General features: G+C 42.7%; 1 long non-coding RNA gene across 1 annotated transcript; it reads left to right on the top strand.

Moving 5' to 3' along the window:
* Positions 1 to 3,265: 3,265 nt before the first annotated feature.
* On the top strand, positions 3,266 to 4,264 carry LOC139417213 (uncharacterized). The gene is made up of 3 exons (XR_011635169.1): positions 3,266 to 3,524; positions 3,604 to 3,639; positions 3,738 to 4,264. It is a non-coding gene; the product is annotated as an uncharacterized lncRNA (long non-coding RNA).
* Positions 4,265 to 6,051: the final 1,787 nt, after the last annotated feature.

Below are 6,051 nucleotides of genomic sequence, written 5' to 3' on the forward strand. Positions count from 1 at the left end.
TGGAGTTCACCTGTGGTCAATTAAATTGATTGGACATGATTTGGAAGGGCACACACCTGTCTAAATAAGCTCCCACAGTTGACAGTGCATTTCAGAGCAAAAACCAAAAAAAAAAAAAAAAAACCAAGCCATGAGGTCTAAAGAATTGTCCATAGAGCTCAGAGACAGGATTGTGTCGATAAACAGATCTGGGTATGGTTACTAAAAATGTCTGCAGAATTGAAGGTCCCCAAGAACACAGTGGCTTCCATCATTCTTAAATTGAAGAAGTTTGGAAACCACTAAGATTCTTCCTAGATCTGGCTGCCCGGCCAAACTAAGCAATCGGTGGAGAAGGGCCTTGGTCAGGGAGAAGAGTACTCTGACAGAGCTCCATGGTTCCTCTGTGGAGATGAGAGAACCTTCCAGAAGGACAACCCTCTATGCAGCACTCCACCAATCGGTACTTTATATTAGAGTGGCCAGACGGAAGCCACTCCTGAGTAAATGGCACATGACAGCCCGCTTGGAGTTTGCCAAAAGGCACCTAAAGGACCCTGACCATGAAAATTCAAGATTCTCTGGTCTAATAAAACCAAGATGGAACTCTCTGGCCTGAATGCAAAGCGTCACGTCTGGAGGGAACCAGGCATCATACCTATGATGAAGCAAGTTGGTGGCAGCATCATGCTGTGGGGATGTTTTCAGCGGCAGGGACTGGGAGACTGGTCAGGATCAAGAGAAAGATGAACGGAGCAAAGTATAGAGAGATCCTTGATGAAAATCTCAGACTGGGGCAAAGGTTCACCTTCCAACTGGACAACAACCCTAAGCACACAGCCAGGACAACACAGGAGTGGTTTCTAGACAAGTCTCTGAATGTCCTCTGAATGTCCTAACCAGAGCCCGGACTTGAACCCAATCGAACATCTCTGGACAGACCTGAAAATAGCTGTGCAGCAACGATCCCCATCCAACCTGGCAGACCTTGAGAGGATCTGCAGAGAATAATGGGAGAAACTCCACAAAAACAGGTTTGCCAAGCTTGTAGCGTCATACCCAAGAAGACTCGAGGCTGTAATCACTGCTAAAAGGGCTTCAACAAAGTAATGAGTAAAATGTCGGAATACTTATGTAAATGTGATATTAATGTTTAACATTTTTAATACATTTTGTAAAATATCTAAACTGTTTTTGCTTAGTTATTATGGGGAATTGGGTGTAGGTTGAAGAGGAACCATTTTTATTTCATCCATTTTAGAAAAAGGCTGTAACGTGATAAAAAGGGAATAGGTCTGAATAGTTTCAGAATGCACTATAAAATAACAAAGACATTTGTGATCTCATAACAGCAATATTCAACTGTAAATGGATTTAAATCTTTGATACAAAAGGGACAAGTAACATGCAACAGGTGGTCCATGCAACATTACTGAGCACTATTCATTCTCCATTACTGGATATGCAAGTAGTGCATCTTACCTCTAGTAACAGATATTGAACCCCTTCATCTTTCCTTCTCTTCTCCACAATACACCAGAAATAATTATCTCCAAGAGGACTTATACTCTTCAATGTCACAGTGAAGATTTGCCGGTTGATGTCATCAGAGATTGAGGTCTTACCACTGGTTTTAGGATGGTCAGTGCGTATTACAATAGAGCAACAAAGCAAACTACCCTACACCACTATTTCACAGGGTTTCTACATCTCTGATCAGAGAGACATGGGATAGCGATGGAGCCTCCTTGCTTCACAGACACATGGCTCACTGTGGACGCACTCTGTGCACCTGTAGATACAACAACAACACAAATATTTTACACAACAAGTCACACCAGGGGCCTGTTGCACAAAAGTAGAATTAAGACATCCGGGATAAATGACTCAGCTGAGCTCAATGAAGCCAAAACATGTGCGTCCAGGCTTAATTGGTTGCACAAAGACCAAGCCAGGATGAGCTGACACGGATTCATTAAGCCAGGTGAAACCAATCCTGGATAGGTGCGCGCTCACGGCTCACTCAAATAGACCCGCCACAGATCACAGATTAACTGATTTACCATGGCAACTAGAGCCGCGTACTTTTCCCCGTCGGAAGCACAAATCCTCATGGAGGCATACGAGGAGGTAAAAGATATAATTAAGAAGAAAGGCAACACCGCCACAGTGATAAAGCAAAGAGAAAAAGCGTGGCAAAGTATTGCAGACCGCCTGAATGCGTAAGTAGTGCACAATTACACACTCACCGCTCCGCTGAAACATCACAATTACAATTCAAATATTTAATTCACATCTCCAAAAATGCAGTTGTACTGTAATTATGAAACGGTTAATTTTTTTTATTGAAATGCACTGCAGATATGAGTGAAATTGTGTAAAGTAACTCCATCACACTGTATAAAGCTATGATAAAAATTTTGATATTTTTACTGAAAACAAGACAAAAATACCAAGTAATTTTTTGCAGTGTGACTCCATTAAGTGTGTGTGTGTGTGTGTGTGTGTGTGTGTGTAGATTAAACATGAACGGGCCAAAACGGACATGGCAGCAGGTCAAAATCAAATACAAGAACATTCTGCAGAATGGTATGGTCCCTGACTAATATTTAACAAAGCACAAGCATATATTGTACCCAGAAGGTGCCTGCTCACACATTGTCTGTACTGTTTTAGCAGTGAAAAAGAATACCCACAGACAAGGCACGGGTGGTGGGTCACCAAAGGCTGACCTTACCCCAGCAGAGGACATGGCCTTGGAGCTAAATAAAGGCAGGCCCGTCTTAGAGGGGATCCCTGGGGGGAAAGAGACGAGCATAGGTTCCTCCCAAGATGCCACCCGCTTCATTCAAGGTATGTCCTTCCATCTCTACATGGGATACAACCACATTCATATTGAATCAATTTGGACTGTCTGACTTTGGTTTACCTATTGCCTTGCAGTGTCTGGCAGCACTGTGTTCCTGTTAGAGCCACCAGCACAAGCACCAGACGATGCTGATCCAGTGAGTACTCCATCAAAGGCATACTGTAGGCCTGGCATGTCTTGTCTACTAGCTTCAATATGAATCCGATTAAATGTGATAGGGTGAAGGCCCCAGTGCAGCAGCAACAGCACATGATGGAGACGATGATGAGGAGGAGACCATCTCTCTGGATTCCAGAAGGCATGAGGTATCATGTTAAGACTGTGAAAGTACTATTTACTCTACAATGGTGAGGAGTCCTCATCAAAATCAAAAAATCTAATTTCTTTTACAGGACCCAGATGCTATACAGTGGGAAAACCAGCCTGGCAACATAGTGCGTATTAATAAAAGGACACCACATCCTGCCAAATTCCAGCTGCGCTAATTGTATTGTGTTCACAGAGCTCACAAGCTATCAGAAAGTTGTATGGCAACCACCTCCGGTGCCAAATAGAACTGGCAGACATAGACATTCAGTACAAGAAGAAAAAGATGGAAAATCTTGCACTGGAGTTCGAAATAAAAAAGAGGACAATTAGGAAACTGGACCTTGAAATAAAAAAACTTGAGAGGGAGGTGAGATATGCCTTCAATGTACACTGTATGCTAACTGTAACACAAATGTATTAATCATTATTTTTCTTTCCTCCCCCAGCTCCAAGAAGATGACACAGCTCAAAATAAAAATTAGGTATATTCTCGTAAAGTCAAGTGAGCCATGACATATGAGCTCTTATTGTGAGCACACAGGACGGTGGCATCTTTCTAAGGTTTTTTTTATTTTCCCAGCAATCAGTACAACCAAGTCATCGTTATAAGGCATCGCCCTCTTTTGCCCACCCCCCCAGCACCAGGTGTGGCCACTAGCCTATATGAAGGCCCAAAATTGTGTGTTCCTTTCTGCTCTGACAATGGCATGCCCATTCGTGCGAGATGTGGTGGATGAAGAAGCACTTGTGCTGAGGAGAGCCTTCAGGTGAGAAAGGGTCTTCAGGGACCGGTTGGACCCACTGGCCTTCCCTGATGACCATCTATATGAAAGATACAGGTTTTCTGCAGATGGCATCAGGTATCTATGCAGACTACTGGGTCCCAGGATTAAGCACCGCACTGCACGGAGCCATGCACTGAGTGTGGAGCAAATGGTTTGTGTGGCCTTGCGCTTTTTTGCTAGTGGAGCCTTCCTGTACTCAGTGGGGGATGCAGAACAGCTGAACAAGGCCACAATTTGCCGCACAATAAGGAGTGTGTGTCTGGCTATCAAAGCATTAGCAGATGTCTTCATCTCCTTCCCTGGCCACAGAAGACTCTGTGACATCAAAGAGGAGTTCTATAGGATTGCAGGTAAGAGGATCTACAAATTACAGGACAACTGTTAACACATAGTAGGATACTCATTACTTTGTGTGACAGGTTTCCCCAATGTCATTGGTGCAGTGGACTGCACACACATAAGGATAAAAGCCCCCTCAGGTGCCCATGAGGCCGATTTTGTGAATAGGAAATCCTTTCACAGCATTAATGTTCAGGTGAACATAACTTTTTGATATTGTCCATTGACGAACACTCTGCATTGCCAGTGATGTGCATTGATTGGTGTAATATTCCTCATCTTATGATTTCAGATGGTCTGCAATGCTGACTGTGTGATCAGCAATGTTGTGGCAAAATGGCCTGGCTCAGTCCATGACTCCAGAATCTTTCGGGCCTCTGAAATCTATCAGTGCCTATCACAAGGTAAGCCACACAACCCCTATTTATAACCATCATGGCTGTGTCAAGAATATCACTGTGTTTATGAGGTAGTAATGATGAGATTTTGTGTTGACAGGTGAATTCTCTGGTGTGTTGCTGGGAGACAGGGGGTATGGCTGCCAGCCTTTTCTCCTGACACCTTTCACAGACCCCCAGGAAGCACAGCAGGCCTACAACCATGCCCATGCCAGGACCAGGGCCAGAGTTGAAATGACCTTTGGCCTCCTGAAGGCACGCTTTCACTGCCTTCACAAATTAAGGGTCAGCCCTGTTAGGGCATGTGATATTACTGTGGCTTGTGCTGTCCTTCACAATGTGGCCTGCCTGAGGAAGGAGAGGGCCCCCAGAGTGCCACCAGCCATGGACTGGGACAATCCGGCAATCTTCCCTGATGACGACAGTGGTCGGCTGCTGAGGGACCAATATGTGTTGAATTATTTTAGTTAGTATGTGTGCTTTCAATTTTGGTTAAATATGTCCTGCGGTGGCAGAGGAATTTGGGTTTTTTTGGGTTCGTTTTTTGACGAATTTGGCCTCTTATGATGTTTGTGCGGTATACTGTGTGTAATACAAGGCTGCAGGGAGGCTACTGCATCCATTCATTTGTCTGTTCAGTTGATGTGTATGGATTTGTCCTGCATTTATTTTAGTGTGCAGACATGCAGGGTGTGTTATACACATTCAAAGGTCTGTATATGTATCATTTTGTATAATATGCTTAGATTCTGTGCTTTCCATCTTGTAGAGTCACTGTGACTTCAGTTTTGAAAGGAGCTGATGGTTTACCTGCTTTGTTTTGTCCTTATTCAATAAAGGAACATAATGTTACACATTGTGTTTTTATATTCATATGGAATGTGTATTTGTTTATATGACAGAGTACTAGGGCCACACTGAAGAAAAAGGATAAAGTCATAAATTTATGAGGCTGGTTCTTTCTGCAGAAAAGCTACATATTGTTTTTACAGTTTTGATACTTATGACAATGTGATACTTAATATTCTGGCACATCAGCATGTCTTTGTTTATGAAACCATACTGAAGTACAATTTCACGAAATGCCCCACATCTGTCATTTTAACAACTGTCCTCCTTTAAAACAACTGGTTACAATATTATGACTTGTGTTTTTTTCCCCTCTGTGGCCCTAATATTCTAGCATTTTATATATAGCCTTATAGTCTATGGGAAACTGTAAATTATCTAATGATAGCAACATCATCTAAAAATCATTTTTTATCCAAAATCATTGAAATTAATGATCACAAACGTTTAAATAACAGTGGGTCTAGTTATATGTGATAACAATGTATAGTGAGCAGTGAAATAACTATTGGTTTCCATTTGT

This window comes from Oncorhynchus clarkii, chromosome 1 (assembly GCF_045791955.1).
Source record: "Oncorhynchus clarkii lewisi isolate Uvic-CL-2024 chromosome 1, UVic_Ocla_1.0, whole genome shotgun sequence".
NCBI classification, from domain to species: Eukaryota; Metazoa; Chordata; class Actinopteri; order Salmoniformes; family Salmonidae; genus Oncorhynchus; species Oncorhynchus clarkii.